The sequence below is a fragment of the Anabrus simplex genome, chromosome 2 (assembly GCF_040414725.1).
Source record: "Anabrus simplex isolate iqAnaSimp1 chromosome 2, ASM4041472v1, whole genome shotgun sequence".
In the NCBI taxonomy this organism is placed as follows: domain Eukaryota; kingdom Metazoa; phylum Arthropoda; class Insecta; order Orthoptera; family Tettigoniidae; genus Anabrus; species Anabrus simplex.
In genome coordinates this window covers 1,201,953,849-1,201,976,890 of record NC_090266.1, presented here as the reverse complement: position 1 = coordinate 1,201,976,890, position 23,042 = coordinate 1,201,953,849, and positions in this window count along the sequence as shown.

The window sequence follows — 23,042 nt, the reverse complement described above, 5'->3', positions numbered from 1 at the left end:
CCTCGCATACTCACTCCCCTTGTTCACTAATGATTTCTGGAATGTCCTTCTTGGAACCTGTTTCTGCCTTAAAGTACCTATACATACTCTTCCATTTTTCACTAAAATTAGTGTGGCCACCAATTATGCTTGCCATCATGTTACCCTTAGCTGACTTCTTTGCTAGATTCAATTTTCTAGTAAGTTCCTTCAATTTCTCCTTATATCCACAGCCATTTCTAACTCTATTTGTTTCCAACCTGCACCTCCTTCTTAGTCTCTTTACTTCTCTGTTATAATATAGTGGATCTTTACCATTCCTTACCACCTTTAAAAGTACAAACCTATTTTCACATTCCTCAAAAATTGCTTTAAACCCATCCCAGAGTCTGTTTATATTTTTATTTACCGTTTTCCACCGATCATAGTTACTTATTACAAACTCCCTCATGCCTGTTTTATCAGCCATATGGTACTGCCTAATAATTCTAATTTTAATACCTTCCTTTCTTTCACATTTATTTTTAACTATGACAAAAACAGCTTCGTGATCACTAATACCATCTATTACTTCGGTTTCTCTATAGAGCTCATCTGGTTTTACCAGCACCGCATCCAGAATATTCTTCCCTCTAGATGGTTCCATCACTTTCTGAATCAGGAGCCCTTCCCATATTAAGTTATTTGCCATTTGTTGGTCATGCTTCCTGTCGTTCGCATTACCTTCATAATTGACATTTGATAAATTGAGATCACCCGCTATGATCACGTTCCTTTCCTTATCGTTTCCCACATAGCTGATTATCTTATCAAATAATTCTGAATCAACATCTGCGCTACCCTTTCCTGGTCTGTACACTCCAAAGACATCAAGTTGCCTATTATCTTTAGAAATGAGCCTAACCCCTAGAATTTCGTGCTTGTCATCTTTAACTTTTTCGTAGCTTACAAATTCTTCTTTCACGAGAATGAATACTTTCCCTCCTACCATTCCTATCCTATCTCTACGATACACCCTCCAGTTCCGTGAGAAAATTTCTGCACCCATTATATCATTTCTCAGCCATGATTCAACTCCTATTTAGAGGTAAGTATATATCTGGAAAGTATATATCTATTAAATTACTTAATTCTATTCCTTTCTTTACAATACTTCTACAGTTGAGCACTAACAGTTTTATGTCATCCCAACTTGATTTCCAGGTCCCTGTTCCCTTAACACCGCTCCCTAGGCCACTCTGTTTCCCTGAATGTACCTCCCTATAACCCTTCTAAACAAATTTCCTAACTTATATGTACCACTGCGGTTTAAGTGAAGGCCATCTGAGCGCAGATCCCTATCTCCTACCCACCCATTAAGATCTAGAAATTTCACTCCCAGTTCCCCACATACCCACTCCATAGTCTCATGTAAATCCCCAATCACCTTCCAGTCAGTATCCCTCCTACACAGTATTCCACTGATAACAATCTCTGCTTCCTTAAACTTCACCCGTGCTGCATTTACCAGATACCACACATCCCCAACTATGTTGGTACTTATACCTGCTTGTCTTATGTTGTTAGTACCAACGTGAAACACTACCACCTTCTCCTTTCCCTCCTCCTTCTCTTCTACTTTCCTCAACATCTGCCTGAACCTAATTCCTGGATAACACTCTACTCTGGTACCCTTTCCTCCACACACTTTCCCGACATGTCTAACGATAGAATCCCCTATGACCAGAGCCTCAATCCTACCCACCTAATTTGATCCCCTCCCCTTCTGGTCAGTCCAATCTTTCCTGACAGCTGCAGAAGCTACTTCCTCCTCCCTTTTCTCCATCCCATGATCCTGTTCCACCTGTCTTTTCCTATCCACTACTCCACATTTCCCTTTTCCTACCTCTTCCCTTTCTCCTACTTCCAAACTTCTCGGCAACAATTCCCTGTTCCTCATCTTCCCTTGGTTGTTCTACCTGCAGTGACTCGTACCGATTTCTCACCAACACCTGTCCTGAATTTTGATCCTGCATGGAGCCCTTAGCCTGCAATCTCCTTCCCCTTAAAACATTAGACCACCTGTCTTCCACAATTCCCCCCTTTCCTTCCAATCCCTCTATTACACCTCCTGTATCCTGTACATTGTTTGGAGGCCTACTTTCCTTCCTGTCCTCTGAGAGAATCCTAATTATCTCCCTCAAGCTCTCCAACTCCTCCTTCATACTCCTTAATGCCTGGCCACACCCACAGTTCCTACACTCGCACTGCTTAACCTTTTTTTACTAAATAATGAAAAGAAAAGGAAAATAAGATAACTTATTCTGTGTAAAATAAAAATGAAAGGAAAGAAATATTGTCTAGGTTAGTTCACAAAGATCACATGACAGTAAGTTATTTAATATAGGCTAGTTCTACACTACAATACTACTTAACTGTACTATTTTCATTCCTACAACATGCTAACATGATGAAAATTGCTGTTAATTACTGGAAACAGAGAATAATACACAAGAATTACACAATTCGTAACTGCAGTTAAGTCTACCCTAATTACAACAACAGAATTTTTAGTAAGAGAGTTACTACAGATACCACAGAAACGGTATTATACTATACAAATATTTCACAGTAATAGAATAAGCACACTACTTTCTAATAAGATGCTATAATACACTACAATAATTTTAAAACTATGTTCAGACTAAGTACAGATACTACAAAACACTACAATAATTTTAAACTAGGAACAGACGTATTCTAATTAAAACAGGTTATTACCAAGCAAAAACAGAAAAGAAAATTACCATTAAAGTTCGAAATTTGCAAAACTACTCAAAACTATAGAATAGGCACTCTAATTTCTAATAAGTTACTATACTACACTACAGTAATGTTAAAACTACATTCAGACATATGCTAGCTTCTTACTAACCACAAATAGAAATGAAAATTCCAATTAGGCCTAAATTTAGATATTCGCAAGAACTACCGGTAGGTACTGAAAGATTACCAACAAAGTTAAACACGTATACAGATTAATATTAGTTCTACTTTGTCCTACTATGCTGTAATAGAAATGAAACCTGCCGTTTGCACAAAGATACTATCTAATATACCATATCTACACTATCTATTGTATCTATACTACAATTCTCAACTGAAATGCGGTTATGTGATCTTTACAGATGGTGGATAACTATTATCTTCCCTACTCTGCGGAACGGAGAATAAAAGTGTCCTTAAATGCTGAAAAATATGAGGTTGTTTACAATAATTTCTCAAAAGTATTTCTGTCTAAACTATGCCAGAGACTTGAACTGCAATTGTTGGAATGTAGGAACTTGATTATTAGCTAACCACTCATAAATACTGAAATGTCGAGGGTGTGAAATAAAAATTGCGGATACTTTAACTGCCTACTCAGAACTACAAATGATCGGATTACAAGAATCAGCTGATTTTTATTTATGTTTTCTTGATACACTACACCCTTTGTTCACTGACTGTAGCCAACAATGCCAATATTTGAATAAGAAGACCGACAATAATCAATAACAATTACGACTGTTAACTATTTTGCCAGTGAAATACTGTCTATTCTGTTGAAATCCTTTCTTTAAACAAAAATGACAACAGTATCGCATTATTAAAAGAAGTTATTACCTTTGTGATAGGTGGGACCGTTGAACTGCTATTTGAAATACCCTGTCAAATGCCTGCATTAACAGATATAACTGCTGCCAAAGTTACGACTCTTTTTAATATCCCGTCTTTGTAAGTTACCGGTATCATATTTTATCAACAAACCTATTGATATTTTAATAATAATACCAATTTAATGGTCCGTTATTGGACATTATAAATATTTCCAGCTAACTCATTCTTGTTTGCCTGCGTTTCGCCCTCGTGTGCTAAGTTAGGCTCGTCAGTTGGGACTTAGCACACCACCCAAGACGCAAGGCTAGTGCATACCGTGGAGGCCACTGCATAAGCTACTTGAAGCCACCAGCAGTGCCAATGCACTACGAGAGCTATGTCTCATTTCCGAATATTGATGCCTGCCTGGCCATCGAATGATGTAGATGTTGATTCCCATAGGGAACCTAAAATATTTGTCCTGAATGAGTAAATTTATAATACCAATTTAATGGTCCGTTATTGGACATTATAAATTTTTCCAGCTAACTCATTCTTGGTTGCCTGCGTTTCGCCCTCGTGTGCTAAGTTAGGCTCGTCAGTTGGGACTTAGCACACCACCCAAGACGCAAGGCTAGTGCATACCGTGGAGGCCACTGCATAAGCTACTTGAAGCCACCAGCAGTGCCAATGCATCAATATTCGGAAATGAGACATAGCTCTCATAGTGCATTGGCACTGCTGGTGGCTTCAAGTAGCTTATGCAGTGGCCTCCACGGTATGCACTAGCCTTGCATCTTGGGTGGTGTGCTAAGTCCCAACTGACGAGCCTAACTTAGCACACGAGGGCGAAACGCAGGCAACCAAGAATGAGTTAGCTGGAAAAATTTATAATGTCCAATAACGGACCATTAAATTGGTATTATAAATTTACTCATTCAGGACAAATATTTTAGGTTCCCTATAGGAATCAACATCTACATTTTAATAATACTATTAAAAAGAAACATATATTTCTTCTTTCACGCAGACCTAATTTACCAGTTGTAATCTAGCGAACGCCTATGGAACTACTCAGTGTGAAATTTCTTTTTTTGTTGCTTAACGTCGCACCGACACAGATAGGTCTTATGGCGACAATGGGACAGGGAAGGGCTAGGAGTTGGCAGGAAGCGGCCGTGGCCTTAATTAAGGTACAGCCCCAGCATTTGCCTGGTGTGAAAATGGGAAACCACGGAAAACCATTTTCAGGGCTGCCGACAGTGGGGTTCGAACCTTCTATCTCCCGAATACTGGATACTGGCCGCATTTAAGCGACTGCAGCTATCGAGCTCAGTAGTGTGTGAAAACTGTAAATATATGCCACTAATCGCAGATTACTACAAATAAACACTAAACACAATTATTTGTGGAGCTAAATATATATATATATATATATATATATATCTCACGCACGCATGCACGCACGCGCGCACGCACGCACGCACACAAAATTTGGTAAATTTCTACAATTATTAACTACTTTATCACTGAGATAACACAGAGCAGAGCTCTTGGAACAGTCAACCACTCGCTAGCGCATCCAACAATGGAATGATTCCACTTCTTCATTCATATCATTTATATACACTGACTGACAGAGCAAATGCAACACCAAGAAGGAGTGGTCAGAACTTTATGCCAATTGCAGGGTAGACTGATGTCACTGAGGTATGCTCATGATGTGAAATGCGCCGCTGTGCTGCGCACGTAGCGAACGATAAATGGGACACGGCGTTGGCGAATGGCCCACTTCGTACCGTGATTTCTCAGCCGACAGTCATTGTAGAACGTGTTGGCGTGTGCCACAGGACACGTGTATAGCTAAGAATGCCAGGCTGCCGTCAACGGAGGCATTTCCAGCAGACAGACGACTTTACGAGGGGTATGGTGATCGGGCTGAGAAGGGCAGGTTGGTCGCTTCGTCAAATCGCAGCCGATACCCATAGGGATGTGTCCACGGTGCAGCGCCTGTGGCGAAGATGGTTGGCGCAGGGACATGTGGCACGTGCGAGGGGTCCAGGCGCAGCCCGAGTGACGTCAGCACGCGAGGATCGGCACATCCGCCGCCAAGCGGTGGCAGCCCCGCACGCCACGTCAACCGCCATTCTTCAGCATGTGCAAGACACCCTGGCTGTTCCAATATCGACCAGAACAATTTCCCGTCGATTGGTTGAAGGAGACCTGCACTCCCGGCGTCCGCTCAGAAGACTACTATTGACTCCACAGCATAGACGTGCACGCCTGGCATGGTGTCGGGCTAGAGCGACTTGGATGAGGGAATGGCGATGCGTCGTGTTCTCTGATGAGTCACGCTTCTCTTCTGTCAGTGATAGTCACCGCAGACGAGTGTGGCGTCGGCGTGGAGAAAGGTCAAATCCGGCAGTAACTGTGGAGCGCCCTACCGCTAGACAACGCGGCATCATGGTTTGGGGCGCTATTGCGTATGATTCCACGTCACCTCTAGTGCGTATTCAAGCCACGTTAAATGCCCACCGCTACGTGCAGCATGTGCTGCGGCCGGTGGCACTCCCGTACCTTCAGGGGCTGCCCAATGCTCTGTTTCAGCAGGATAATGCCCGCCCACACACTGCTCGCATCTCCCAACAGGCTCTACGAGGTGTACAGATGCTTCCGTGGCCAGCGTACTCTCCGGATTTCTCACCAATCGAACACGTGTGGGATCTCATTGGACGCCGTTTGCAAACTCTGCCACAGCCTCGTACGGACGACCAACTGTGGCAAATGGTTGACAGAGAATGGAGAACCATCCCTCAGGACACCATCCGCACTCTTATTGACTCTGTACCTCGACGTGTTTCTGCGTGCATCGCCGCTCGCGGTGGTCCTACATCCTACTGAGTCGATGCCGTGCGCATTGTGTAACCTGCATATCGGTTTGAAATAAACATCAATTATTCGTCCGTGCCGTCTCTGTTTTTTCCCCAACTTTCATCCCTTTCGAACCACTCCTTCTTGGTGTTGCATTTGCTCTGTCAGTCAGTGTATATATACTAGCAAGATACCCGTGCTTCGCTACGGTATTATAATGAAATTTATATTTGAATGCTTTACGTTTCATATATAATAATCCGCCGAAATTCGCGATCTACCTTTTTTTCTGAGAGAATCCGCCAAAATTCGTGATCTGACTCGATTTCTGAGAGATTACGGTAAAGGTTTTCCCAATTTTCAATATTTCTTGCCAACAATCGATTTTGTACTTCCCGGGCTAGGTCCAGGTATTCCACCCGGCCAGTTGGGTCCCTAAATCTTTGCCATCTTTTCCTATAAACATTTTAATATGGATCAAATCCTTGAGGAGATTCGGCGTGGTGTCGTCTTGGGAGCCTTGGCGGTACTGAACAGCCGGCCGGACTGCAATCGTAGTCATTACCCGGCCAGGACCCGTTTCCAGCGCAGTCCGCACATTTGGACGACGGTCCAGAACATTATTATTGTTATTATTATTATTATTATTATTATTATTATTATTATTAATGGCCTGGAGCCCATAGCAAGATGCAAGACCACTACTTTGCGATAAATTATGTCCTCTGCCATTGTCGTGGCAGACATTGTGACCAGCAAAATCTTCACGCGAGGCAAGTGCGCGAGATTTCTGGGGACACGAATGATATACTTCCGTGAATTATTGACCTTATTATAGTGGTGAACAATTGCACGGTCAATATCATTCATATTGTTTATTTTCAAATGTGTTTAAATTTTTATTTATATGCCGGGAGAATGTACTGTAATCTAACATTATGTACTCCGAAGGAAAAAATGGTTCTTGAAAACAAACCCAGGAAAGATTAAAAATGATCAGTTTATGATCAGAATAAGTACATTATGAACATTCAAATCAACTGGTCTCAACTCCTTTTTCACCCCAGTGTCGTTAAGTTGGTTTACCCTCCCCCTCCAAAAAAAGAAGGCAAGTTTCCTTATGTTTAAAGGAGATTCCAAATACCAATGTTCACGTCTGTTACCTTCAGTTCTGAGATATATAAGTATCCCCATAAAAAGAATTCACTCTCTCACTTCCTTTCACACCCCTCCCCCCCTAAGTGAATTTCCCGTTAAAAATACTTGTCTTTTTAATAGTAAAGGATCTTCTAAATACCAATTATCACGACTCTAACATCTTAGGTTTTTGAGATATGTGTCCACATAAAATCAATTCAACTACTTTTCACCCTCGCCCTCCAATATGATTTCGCCCAAAAACGCTTTGTTCTTTGTTTTTAAAGGAGATCCAAATACCAATTTTTACATCTATAAACTTCAGAAGTTTTGAGATATAGATTCACACATTTTAAAAAATCACCCCCTTTTCACCGCCCCCCCCCCCCCATTAACTGGATTTTCCAAAAACAAAAGTACATGTTTCTTTATTTTTATGTCTGTAACAACTTTAGGTTGTATTAGATGTAAGTATCCTCATACAATTAATTCAATTCATTTTTCAAATTTCACTCCCCCTCATTTCATTGGCTTTTCCAAGAAGGCATGTTTGTTTAATTTTAAAGCAGATTCCAAATACCAATTTTCACGTCTGTAAAATCTTTAGTTTTTGAGATAATAGTATCCTCATACAAATAATTCAACTAAATTTTCAATTTCTCTCCTCCCTTTAGGTGGATTTCCGAAAACAAAAAAATGCATATTACTTTATTTTAAAGGAAATTCCAAATACCAAATTTCACGTCTGTAACATTTTCAGCTTTTGAGATATCAGTATCCTAGTTAAAAGAATTCAACCCCATTTTCAGTCACTTTTACACCCTCCACCCAAGTGGATTTTCAGAAAACAAAAATACATGTTCCTTTATTTTCAATAGAGATAAAAAATACTATTTTTCACTTCGGCAACATGTTAAGGTTTTGAGATATACAGTACTGTAGAAATGCTCATTTTAAAATTTCACCCCCCTTTTAGTTCCCCCTAAGTGGAGTTTCCAAAAACCAATCACCTATGTTTCTTTACTTTTACAGTAGATTCCAAATACCAATTTTTATATCTGTAACATTTTACGTTTCTGAGATATACTGTAGATATAATAGGCTTTCTAAAAATCCCCCCCCCCCAATTTGCCATTCCTGTTTAACCCCCATTAATAGGTGATTCCAAATATCAATTTTCAGGTCTGTAATATCTTCTGTATCTGAGATATAAGTATCCTTGTTTAAGGCATTCAACCCCTTTTTCACCCCTCTTATTGGGATTTTCCGAAAACAAAAAAATATGTGTTCCATTATTTTTAAAGATGATTCTAAATACAAATTTTTACATCTGTACACTTTAAAAGTTTTGAGTTATATATACACTCATTTTGAAAATTCACTCCCCTTTTCACCCCCCCCCCCATTGATTTGATTTTCCAAAAACAAAATATGTGTGTTTCTTTATTTTTGTAGGAGATGCCAAATACCAATTTTCAGGTCCGTAATACCTTCAGTTTCTGAGATATAGATATCCTCATTAAATACATTCAACCCCTCTTTCACCCATTTTCACCCCTCCTACTGGGGATTTCCAAAAACAAAAAATACGTGTTCCTTTATTTTTAATGGAATTTCTAAATACCAATTTTTACTTCAGTAAACTTTCAAAATTTCAAGATATAGATACACTCATTTTAAAAATTCACCCCCCTTTTCACCCTCCCATTAATTGGATTTTCCAAAAACAAAAAATATGTGTTTCTTTATTTTTAAAAGAGATCAAACGTACCAATTTGCAGGTCTGTAATATCTTCAATTTCTGAGATATAAGTACCGGTTTCCTTATTAAAGGCATTCAACCACTTTTTCACCCATTTCGCCCGTTCTATTGGGATTTTCCGAAAACAAAAAAATACGTGTTTCCTTATTTTTAAAGAAGATTCTAAATTCCAATTTTTACATCTGTAAACCTTTAAAGTTTTGAGATATAGATACACTCATTTTAAAATTTCACCCCCCTTTTCATCCCTTAGCGACGGAATATCCAAAAATCCTCTCTTAGCGAGCATCTACATCGTAATTTGAATGTATCCCCAAAGTTTCATTTCTTTACGCCCAGTAGCTTCGGCTTGGCGATGATGAATCAGTCAGTTAGTCAGGACAAGTTATATATATATATATATATAAGAAAACATAAAGGTCCAATAATACTGCCATGAGGAATTCCCCTTTTCGGTATTACAGGGTGAGATGAAGCTTCGCCTGTGCTAATTCTCTGAGATCTATTTTCTAGAAATATAGCTACCCATTCAGTCACTCTTTTGTCTAGTCCAATTGCACTCATTTTTGCAAGTATTCTCCCGTGATCCACACTATCACATGCTTTAGACAGGTCAGTTGCGATACAGTCCATTTGACCTCCTTAATCCAGGATATCTGCTATACCTTGCTGGAATCCTATAAGTTGAGCTTCAGTGGAATAACGTTTCCTAAACCCAAACTGCCTTCTACCAAACCAGTTATTAATTTTTCAAACATGCCTAATATAATCAGAAAAAATGCCATCCCAAAGCTTACATGCAATGCATGTCAAACTTACTGGCCTGTAATTTTCAGCTTTATGTCTATCAACCTTAACTTTATACATAGGGGTTAATATAACAACTCTCCATTCATTTGGTATACATACTTCACGCAAACAATAATCAAATAGGTACTTCAGATATGGTACTACAGTATATCACAAACCCATTGTCTTTAGTATATCCCCAGAAAACCTATCAATTCCAGCTGCTTTTCTAGTTTTCAACTTTTTTTCATCTTATTGTAAACCAACCAACCAACCAACCAACCGACCGACCGACCGACCAACCAACTCCAGATCTGCATTTAAGGCATTCGCCCAGGTGGCAGATTCCCTATCTGTTGTTTTCCTAGCCTTTTCTTAAATGATTGCAAGAAATTGGAAAATTATTGATCATTTCCCTTGGTAAGTTATTCCAATCCCTAACTCCCCTTCCTATAAACAAATATTTGCCCCAATTTGTCCCCTTGAATTCCAACTTTATCTTCATATTGTGATCTTTCCTACTTTTTTTTTTTCACTAGGGGCTTTACGTCGCAACGACACAGATAGGTCTTATGGCGAAGATGGGATAGGAAAGGCCTAGGAGTTGGAAGGAAGCGGCCGTAGCCTTAATTAAGGTACAGCCCCAGCATTTACCTGGTGTGAAAATGGGAAACCACGGAAAACCATCTTCAGGGCTGCCGATAGTGGGATTCGAACCTACTATCTCCCGGATGCAAGCTCACAGCCGCGCGCCTCTACGTGCACGGCCAACTCGCCCGGTTTTCCTACTTTTAAAGAGACCACTCAAACTTATTCGTCTACTCATGTCCTCCCACGCCATCTCTCCTCTGACAGCTCGGAACATAACATTTAATCGAGCAGCTCATCTCCTTTCTCCTAAATCTTCCCAGCCCAAACTTTGCAACATTTTTTAACGCTACTCTTTTGTCGGAAATCACCCAGAACAAATTGAGCTGCTTTTCTTTGGATTTTTTCCAGTTCCTGAATCAAGTAATACTGGTGAGGGTCCCATACACTGGAACCATACTCTAGTTGGGGTCTTACCAGAGACTTATATGCCCTCTCCTTTACATCCTTACTACACCCCCTAAATACCCTCATAACCATGTGCAGAGTTCTGTACCCTTTAACAAGAATCATATTTATGTGATTACCCCAATGAAGGTCTTTTCTTTTATTAACACCTAGGTACTTACAATGATCCCCAAAAGGAACTTTCACCCCATCAACGCAGTAATTAAAACTGAGAGGACTTTTCCTATTTGTGAAACTCACAACCTGACTTTTATCCCCGTTTATCATCATACCATTGCCTACTGTCCATCTCACAACCTTATCGAGGTCATTTTGCAGTGGCTCACAATCTTGTAACTTATTTATTACTCTGTACAGAATAACATCATCTGCAAACAGCCTTATCTCTGATTCCACTTCTTTACACATATCATTGATATATATAAGAAACATAAAGGTCCAATAATACTGCCTTGAGGAATTCCCCACTTAATTATTACAGGGTCAGATAAAGCTTCGCCTACTCTAATTCTCTGAGTTCTATTTTCTAGAAATATAGCCACCCATTCAGTCACTCTTTTTTTCTAGTCCAATTGCACTCATTTTTGCCAGTAGTCTTCCATGATCTACCCTCAAATGCCTTAGATAGGTCAATCGTAATACAGTCCATTTGGCCTCCTGAATCCAGGATATCTGCTATATCTTGCTGAAATCCTACAAGCTGAGCTTCAGTTTGAATAACCTTTCCTAAACCCAAACTGCCTTCTTTTAAACCAGTTATTAATTTCGCAAACATGTCTAATATAATCAGAAAGAATGCTTTCCCAAAGCTTACATACAATGCATGTCATACATACATACATACTCTTCCATTTTTAACTAAAATTTGTACAGCCGCCAATTATGCTTGCCATCATGTTATCCTTAGCTGACTTCTTTGCTAGATTCAATTACCTAACAAGTTCCTTCAAATTCTCCTTACTTCCACTGCCATTTCCAACTCTATTTCTTTCCAGTCTGCACCTCCTTCTTAGTCTCCTTACTTCTCTGTTATAATATAGTGGATCTTTACCATTCCTTACCACCTTTGAAGGTACAAATCTATTTTTATATTCCTGAACATTAATTGCTTTAAACTCATCCCAGAGTCGGTTTACATTTTTATTCACCATTTTTCACCGATCATAGTTACTTTTTTAAAACTCCCTCATGCCTTTTAAATCAGCCATATGGTACTGCCTAATAGTCCTAGTTTTAAGACCTTCCTTTCTATCACATTTATTTTTAGCTACGACAAAAAAACCACTTCATGATCACTAATACCACCTATTACTTCAGTTTCTCTATAGAGCTCATCTGGTTTTACCAGCACCACGTCCAGGATACACTGACTGACAGAGCAAATGCAACACCAAGAAGGAGTGGTTCGAAAGAGATGAAAGTTGGGGAAAAAACAGAGACGGCACGGACGAATAATTGATGTTTATTTCAAACCGATATGCAGGTTACACAATGCACACGGCATCGACTCAGTAGGATGTAGGACCACACCGAACGGCGATGAACGTAGAAACACGTCGAGGTACAGAGTCAATAAGAGTGCGGATGGTGTCCTGAGGGATGGTTCTCCATTCTCTGTCAACCATTTGCCACAGTTGGTCGTCCGTACGAGGCTGGGGCAGAGTTTGCAAACGACGTCCAATGAGATCCCACACGTGTTCGATTGGTGAGAGATCCGGAGAGTACGCTGGCCACGGAAGCATCTGTACACCTCGTAGAGCCTGTTGGGAGATGCGAGCAGTGTGTGGGCGGGCATTATACTGCTGAAACAGAGCATTGGGCAGCCCCTGAAGGTACGGGAGTGCCACCGGCCGCAGCACATGCTGCACGTAGCGGTGGGCATTTAACGTGCCTTGAATACGCACTAGAGGTGACGTGGAATCATACGCAATAGCGCCCCAAACCATGATGCCGCGTTGTCTAGCGGTAGGGCGCTCTACAGTTACTGCCGGATTTGACCTTTCTCCACGCCGACGCCACACTCGTCTGCGGTGACTATCACTGACAGAACAGAAGCGTGACTCATCGGAGAACACGACGTTCCGCCATTCCCTCATCCAAGTCGCTCTAGCCCGGCACCATGCCAGGCGTGCACGTCTATGGTGTGGAGTCAATGGTAGTCTTCTGAGCGGACGCCGGGAGTGCAGGCCTCCTTCAACCAATCAACGGGAAATTGTTCTGGTCGATATTGGAACAGCCAGGGTGTCTTGCACATGCTGAAGAATGGCGGTTGACGTGGCGTGCGGGGCCGCCACCGCTTGGCGGCGGATGCGCCGATCCTCGCGTGCTGACGTCACTCAGGCTGCGCCTGGACCCCTCGCACGTGCCACATGTCCCTGCGCCAACCATCTTCGCCACAGGCGCTGCACCGTGGACACATCCCTATGGGTATCGGCTGCGATTTGACGAAGCGACCAACCTGCCCTTCTCAGCCCGATCACCATACCCCTCGTAAAGTTGTCTGTCTGCTGGAAATGCCTCCGTTGACGGCGGCCTGGCATTCTTAGCTATACACGTGTCCTGTGGCACATGACAACACGACAACACAATGACTGTCGGCTGAGAAATCACGGTACGAAGTGGGCCATTCGCCAACGCCGTGTCCCATTTATCGTTTGCTACGTGCGCAGCACAGCGGCGCATTTCACATCATGAGCATACCTCAGTGACGTCAGTCTACCCTGCAATTGGCATAAAGTTCTGACCACTCCTTCTTGGTGTTGCATTTGCTCTGTCAGTCAGTGTATTTTTCCCTCTAGTTGGTTTCATCACATTCTGAATCAACTGTCATTCCCATATTAGCTTATTTGCGATTTGTTTTTCATGCTTCCTGTCGTTTGCATTACCTTTCCAATTGACATTTGGTAAATTCATATCTCCTGCTACAGTCACATTCCTTTCCATGTTGTTTCCCACATAGCTGATTATCTCATCAATCAGATATGGCATTGAATAAGAAGCAGAAGAAGAAAATGACAACTAGCTAAGAAAGTGCATACCGGTAATGATAAATTCACTGCCAGATCATCTAATAAGAACAAGGCTATGTGGTATATAATAGAGGGAAACAAGGAACACTGCGAAAAACATCAAAGTATCACATTGTCATGTGATAATTAACAGATTAAGAATCCTGAAGAAATTGCAAATACTTTCAACAAGTATTCTTTGGAGATTCCTGAAAGGTTACTGGGGATATACCATCTAGAAAACTCAAATATTTAATAATAAGATAAATATAGGTATACTGTGAATCTCAGTTTCAAAATCGTGACACATTGGATGAGGTAAGAATATCTATTACGCTGCATTGGATGAGGTAAGAATAGCTATAAAGGAACTAAATACTAATTTCTGTACTGGTAATTATGGCATACCTGATGCAATTTTAAAAGAAATGTACTTTAACTATAATTTATCCATTAACTCATTTATGTATTAGCCCACTTCTTACTGGAAGTTTTCCTGAAATATTACAGCTCTCTTAAGTTATTCCAGTACACAAAAAAACGCCCAAGTGATAAATTAGATAACTATAGACAAATTACTTTACCAATTGGAATTTCAAAAATAGTTGAAAAAATAATGTATAATAGACAAGTACGTCTTACAAAAAGGAACAATAAACTATCAAATTCACAGCATGGATTCAGGACTGGGAATTCAACACAGCCAGCCATTTCTGAATGTATTAATGATATATTAAAACTAATTGACAACAAAATAAATGTAACTGGCATATTCCTAGATTTGTCAAAGACTTTTGATGTTATAAGTCAGAAAATCCTTCTTACAAAACTTAACCAGTATGGTATTACGGATATAGCAAATACCTGGACTGAATCATTTCTAGTTAGGCAGAAACAAATCATTAGCTTAAAATGGTGGTGGAAACACTCCACTTAATGAGCAATTATCTAATGAGGGTACCATTAAATTTGGAATTCCACAGGTGTCAGTCCTGAGCCTTCTTCTTTTTCTTTACTATATACATTAAATAGTAAATCGTGGAGATATCTGAAAAGTTACTGGGGAAATTACATTTAGGTACTCAAACATTTAATAATAAGATAAATACATTTGGTGAATCTCAGATTTTGTTTGCGTATGATACTACTTTTAATAAAAGGTAAAACAAATGAGGCTCTGCAGCTGTCTGATGCTACTGCAGAACAATATTATCTGAATGGTCTTGAAACAGTAGTCTAATAATACATTATGGAAAAACAGTACTGTATCTCTTAATTTCCATGCCACTCAGAACAGGAAACCTGCAACTCCACACACAATTTTGAATGGCCACCAAATAGAAAACAAGTTTGAAACACAATTTTTAGGGATTTGGAATCAGCGTGATCTCAAACGGAATGAACACATACAGTATTTGAATTCAGAACTGAGCACAATACGTTTTGCTTTATGTATTTAATATCTTGCAAGCCTGTTAATGTTAAGAAATGCATACCTTACTTATTTCCATGCACACTTGAAATGCAGAGTAATATTTTGGGGTATGTCGCCAGATGTTTTAAGTACTTTCAGGATTCAAGAGAGAGCAATTAGAATGATGATGAATGTTGAAACTAGAGAATCTTGCAGACCTCTATTCAAGATTTTAAACATTCTCCCATTAACTTATATTTATATCTTTGTAAATACAGTATTCTGTTTTTTAAAAAGAATTTAATGAATAAAGACGGTTCCCTAAGAACTTCATACCTAACTTGCAAATATAAGTATATATCTGTTCTTATTATTTCTTCTCCAAGGAAAGTAGCACTATTTTTTTCTAACAGTATGTTAGGGCTATAGTTTTTAACAATGCAATATTAAATGTTATAAATACATTGTCCGCCTCTGTGGTGTAGTGGTTAGTGTGATTATCTGCCACCCTCAGAGGCCCAGGTTCGATTCCCGGCTCTGCCACGAAATTTGAAAAGTGGCCCGAGGGTTGGAACGGGGTCCACTCAGCCTCGGGAGGTCAACTGAGTAGAGGGGGGTTCGATTCCCCCCTCAGCCATCCTCAAAGTGGTTTTCCGTGGTTTCCCACTTCTCCTCCAGGCAAATGCTGGGATGGTACTTAACTTAAGGCCATGGCCGCTTCCTTCCCTCTTCCTTGTCTATCCCTTCCAATCTTCCCATTCCCTGACAAGGCCCCTGCTCAGCATAGCAGGTGAGGCCACCTGGGCGAGGTACTGGTCATTCTCCTCAGTTGTATCCCCTGACCCAAAGTCTCACGCTCCAGGACACTGCCCTTGAGGCGGTAGAGGTGGGATCCCTCGCTGAGTCCGAGGGAAAAATCAACCCCGGAGGGTAAATAGATTAAGAAAAAGAAGATTAATTCATTACTTAGAAGAACAAAATACTGTAAAGAATATTACGAGTTAAAAACATTGTCTAAGAAACAGATAAAAGCTGAAGTGTAAAACCTTTTCACAAATATATCAGAAACTGGGAGGGAAAAATTTAAACTGCAGTAACTGTTCCTTTGATAGTGTGCAGTGGAGAATAGAAAATTAAATGATCTACTGTTAGTTCTGATTGGCGCTTGCAAAGGTACCCTTCTGGCGATGGTATTTTAAACTGTTGAAAATAACTTCTAAATTTAGCATGTCCAGTAATAAACTGTGTAAGTGTATGTTATGACCATACACGAATGACATTTATAATTAAACTCGAACACCTTGCTTACACAAATACTGTATTGAAAAGTGTCTCATGATACACTGACATAAAGCAACCTCTACAAAAAATAACACGGTTTCTATATAAATGCTGTGGTCGACATGCGCGCATTCTACTGGGATATAACAGTTCCCCATGCTTATTTTTGAAGAAGAGAATTTGGTGATCATTTAAGTAACATAGTCCTTAAGGTACTGCGGCGGACGGCGTGTCCTATCTGGTCCGTTTTCTTCTGCTTCAAGTCTTTGATTTTGCATGTCTTCTTCTGCCTCTAGTCCTTGATTACTCCCAGGGATTGGCTCATTCATCCAGCCAGTGAAGTTGAAAGGTTGTTTATATTCAGGATGTTCTTCTTGTTGACTTGGGCCTAATTTCTGATCAGTGATCGTTCCCGTCTTCTTCGGAACCTCCGTTCTAAGTATTTGGTCAATATGTCTTTTGAGGCTATAACCATCGTCTAGCTGAATCTGGTAATGTAAATGACTGAACTTTCCAATGACTACTCCATACTTCCATGACATTTTATTCCCTTCGTAGAATTTCACTTGGACTCTGTCTCCTACGCTTAGATTGCGATGTCCATGAGTCTCCTCTTGATTTCCATCCTGTTTGATTGGGCGAATAACGTCTAGTTTGATCCGTAATGGTCTGTTCAGGTACAGTTCAGCTGGTGATTTTCCACAATCTAGAGGGGTGGCATGATATTTCAGAAGGATCTCTTGCACTTTTCTGGATATAGACAAGGGCTCATTCGACATAGCTTTTAGTCGACGTTTTAGTGTCTGGATGTTTCGTTCAGCCATTCCGTTAGTTGCTGGATGTCCAGGAGCTGTGAATTTTTGGAATATACCGTGTTCCCTACAGAAGGATTTGAAAAGGTCACTTACAAATATTGTAGCGTTATCAGAGACTATCGCTATTGGGAATCCATGAAATGAAAATATTTCTCTTAATAGCTCAATTGTCTTCACAGATGCCGGAGCTTCTCAAATTACTTTGATTTCTGCCCACCTGGATTTTGCATCATCAATTAGAAGGAAGTAGAAACCTTGAAATGGACCTGCATAATCCATGTGGACGCAGCTCCAGTTGTCTGTAGGGATGTCCCAATGGTGAATCGGTGCTTTCGCTGGAGAGGATCGAATGTCAGCGCAGGCCTGAGAAGATTTTACAATTTTCTCAATATCCTTATCGATATTCTTCCAGTAGCAATAACGCCTTGCTAATTGTTTCATTTTTGTAATCCCTATGTGTGTGCTATGTAATTCCTTCAGGACTAATGGCAGGAGTTTTGACGGAATGACGATCCTTTGACCCTTGAATAAGATTCCATCATCTAGCGTGAATTCACTGTCTATGGATTCAGATGACATGAGCTCTGCTTTGATTTTTGATAACAATTCATCGTTTTCTGTTGAAATTCGAATACTGTCAGGATTTAATTCCGTGGTCGCTATTTCAGCGATGGTTGAATAATAAAGTTTATGAACTTCGTCACTGAACACTATATCCTTTGAAATGTGTGATTGAAAGATCACTGCTCTTGACAAGCAGTCAACGTTGGTATGTTCTGAACTTTTTTTTGTACTCAACTTCATAGTCAAATCCCAAAAAGAATGAAGCATATCTTAATCATCTAGCAGAAGTCATAGTTGGTAATCTTGAATTCTGATGGAAGATTCTGGTAAGTGGGCTATTGTCTGTTATCAACTTAAACTTGCGACCAAATAGATACATATAAAAATAGTTGACAGTGAACATAATTGCTAGAGCCTCACGATCCAGCTGGCTGTAGTTACGTTCAGCTGAAGACAAGGACCTTGAAGCAAATGCAATAGGCTTTTCAACATCATCAACAATGTGTGACAGGACTCCAGCAATACCTGTTGGACTGGCGTCACAAGCTAGAACCAGTGGTAGATCTGCATTATAAGGTGTCAGCACTCGATCACTTGCAATCTCGTCCTTTAGTCTGGCAAGTGCTGATTCACAAGAACTAGTCCAATGAAACTTCTTATTCTTGCGGAGAAGCTGCCTCAAGGGGTAGGTCATAGTTGAAGTATTTGGAATGAATCTTGAATAATATGTTATCATTCCAAGAAATCTTCGAACATCGTCTGTATTTACCGGACAAGGCATTTCAAGTATTGCTTTAACTTTTGATGGCGACTTCATGATTTTATTATATTCAATAACATGGCCCAGATATTCGATGCTGGTTTCAAAGAAAGCACACTTCCTTTGATTTAGATGTAAGTCGAATTCTTTGAACCTTTGAAGGCAGGCAAATAGGTTTTGTTGACATTCTGTTTTTGTAAAACCATGAATAATAATGTCATCAAAATATGAGTGAGGTTTTGATAGTCCAGATAAAACTTGATCTATGATTCTATTAAATTCGGACGGAGCTGTTTTTATACCAAAGGAAAGACGATGCATGCAATATATACCTCGATGTGTTGATATGGTTTGGATCTTGCTGCTCTCGTCATCAACCTGGAGATGAAGATATCCTTTATATATGTCCAGGCGCGGCAAAAGTACCTCGAGCTTTCAAACTATTTAGGATGTCATCCACTTTCCGAATTGGGTAGTTTGCTGCTACTAATTTGTCATTGACGCCTATCTTGTAATCAACGCAAAGTCGAACTCCGCTTCGGACTTTGGAATCACTAGCAGTGACGAATCCCAATCATGGTAATTGATTTTTGAGATTATCCCACCTGCTTCTAAATCGTCTAATTCTTTTTTTACTTTCTCCCGTAAGGCATATAGAACATCACGTTCATTATGAAAGACTGGCTTGGGCATCCTTACAGAGCTGAAGAGACACTTTCAAATTTTGCACACACCCTATCTTTTCTTCGAAAATTTCTGGAAATCTCTTGATTATCTCAGTAATACTACCGACTGACTGTATATCGATATGACTAGTATTTGATTCCGCTTCACGGTCAATTTCTTGAAGATTAATACCAAGGTGACGGATCCAGACACGCCCCAGAACCGGTTCGAAGTCGTCCGGTACTACATATAACTCCTCAGATGAAGTTCTATTCTGATAAGAAACAGTAACGTTAACCTTGCCATCGGGTAAAAACATATTCTTAGTACAAGAACAAAATGCAACATCTGATTTCTGGAGTTGTACACGTAAGTCAAGCGCTTTGAAACTAGAACGTGATAGCAAGGCAAAACCCGCTCCAGAATCTACTTCAAATCTCTGGGGTATTCCTTCTATAAGAACTGTAGCATAAAATTTCTTCGCATGTGGATAGTCGTGATATTGAAAAATGTCTATTATATGGCTAACACCGAATGTTTGAGTAATATCTTCTTCCTGAAGAAAATGAGAGTCGATTTTGGAATTCCTTCTTGTTGCTAACAAAGTACGTACGCACACTTTCTTAATGTGGCCGAGTTTCCCACATGAACTGCATTTCAGATTGTTAAAATCAGTCCTACAGTCCTTCGCTAGATGATTGTCTCTACCACAACGTAAACACATATTTTGAATTCCCAATTCCTTGTAGTCAATTTTTGATCTGGCCTTTTTTACCGGTGTTGCTTGGCGTAGATCATCGTGAGATATGTCCTGCCTTCATTTGATTGATTTTTTGAACAGAATCAATGTAAGTACCCTTGTATACAGCTGATGGTGATAGTTCCTTGCTGTCTAACTTACATGCTTCAAGAGCGAGAGCTTTTGTTACAATTTCGTTAAATTCTTGAACATTTGCCTGGAGTAATTGTTCATGAATTGAACTGTCATCAATTCCCCTCATGAACTGTGCTCTTAGAAATACATCTGCAATGCTTACCTTACATTTACATGTAGAATTGAAGTCGCAGTCAATTGTAGCACGCCTTAATGTAACAACATAGTCAGCAATTGGTTGATTTTCAAGCTGGTAAGTGGATAAAAACCTATGTTGGGCTACCAGAATATTCTTCTTAGGACAAAGATGTTTTTCTAGGGTTTCAATTAAATTGTCATAATCGAAATCACTAGGTGTTTTTGGTGCCACTAATGCAGATAATGTGTTATAACTCGTAGATCCAATCGAATTAAGTAGCATCTGAGCGGCGTATTTCTTGTTGGTGAACACATTTTTCAATTGTAGATAGTTTTCGAAACGTTGCCGGTAATTTTGAAAGTTCTCTGCTTGTGGGTTGAAACATTCGAAGGGTGGAATTAGAAATGTATTGGAATTAATAATAGGTTGAGTAGATTGAACTGGTGCTTGAGTTCTCAGTGCCTGTTGATTGGCATGCATTGCTGCCAAAAATTGCTTAAAATGGTCTGTATCCATGGAGAAATGTTTGAGTTATGTCTCCCACAAAAATAATTGAATGTTAGGAATATGATATTTACGTAGTTGAGGTTATATACGTAACACGACAGTCGTATTCCCGTTCAGACACTAATCACAGAACATATTTGTATTTAGACACAATATTATCATTTCCCTCTGACATTCTGAAAGTTTTCCTCGTCGCCAATTGTTATGACCATACACGAATGACATTTATAATTAAACTCGAACACCTTGCTTACACAAATACTGTATTGAAAAGTGTCTCATGATACACTGACATAAAGCAACCTCTACAAAGAATAACACAGCTTCTATATAAATGCTGTGGTCGACATGTGCGCATTTTACTGGGATATAACAGTGTGGAAGTGGGTTCAAAGAAATTTGAAGTTAAACATTGTCGAATGGTTGAAAAGAACCACTCCCGTGTGGCATGTTCTTTCATGCTATTTGTCCTTACAGAGCTCCAACTCTCTTCCATTTCACTTCTAAATACCTTCTTCACAGGAGATACGGGACACGAGGAGAAGCTGAAATCTATATCCCATCGAGCTGAGGATCTTGCTAACATGTTCCAACAGTACCAGCAAGGCTAAAAACAGATATGCAAGTTGCTAGACGAGATTAAATACCAGATGTTTGAGGTCAGTGGGTGAAGATTATACTTATCTCTTATGGCGGTGATGGAAGATTGAGAATCACTGGATATTTAAGCACTATAATTATTTTGTAAGCACCATCTTACTGCCTGTTTTGTAGCAAAGAGTTCTGCTTGAAAAATGGTGGTAGAATGTTCTAACCTACATCCCTTTTTCAAAAATTCTAAATTATTAATATACACAACAAAAGAGCATCCTTCATCGATCGTTTTGAGGTCTGAGGCAGTTATATGAGACCCATCAGTGTATATGAAGCAGTGATGTATATTGTTGCAGCGGGTTACCCGCAAGCGCTCATCGTACAAGAATGGCCTAACACCAAAAAGTGTAACTTCCTTTGAACATCATTGTGAGGCATTTGAAGAGAACCGTTGTAACCTCTCTTTAAATTAGTAACTTTTGTCTTAAACATAGTTGTTAGATACAGTGATTCAATTCCAGTGATTATCAGCGCTGCGTCAGTGGAGATAGTGTGAATTCAGTATGAATTCTTTATGAAGCCTCTTGGAATCTGACATAGTTTCATTTGGGCCCACTGTTTATGAAGGATATCTCAAAAAGCTGTTGCACAGCATGTGATAATGGGTTCAACAGCACCCCGATATATTGTTTTCAATATGGACGAGTTCAGGCCCCACGTATGTTTGGTGGTGTGAGTAATGCTTGAAAGGACATTGGCAGATTTCAAAAAGTTAATGTTTGATCCATTATTACAACCAAGTAAAACATCTGATAAATAAGCACTCAGATGGCCTTCATTTAAATTGCAGTGGCACACAAAAGTTAGGAAATTTGTTTAGAAGGGTTATAGGGAGGTACATTCAGGGAAATGGGGTGGCTGAGGGAGCGGTAATAAGGGTATAGGGAACTGGAAGTCAAGTAGGGACGACATAAAAATGTTAGTGCTCAACTGTAGAAGTATTGTAAAGAAAGGAATCGAATTAAGGCTGAGAAATGACATAATGGATGCAGAAATATTCTCATGGAACTGGAGTGTGAACCGCAGAGATAGGGTAGGAATGGTAGGAGGGGGAGAATTTATTATGGTGAAAGAAGAATTTGTAAGCTATGAAAAAGTTAAAGATGACAAACATGAAATTCTAGGTGTAAGGCTCATCTCTAAAGATA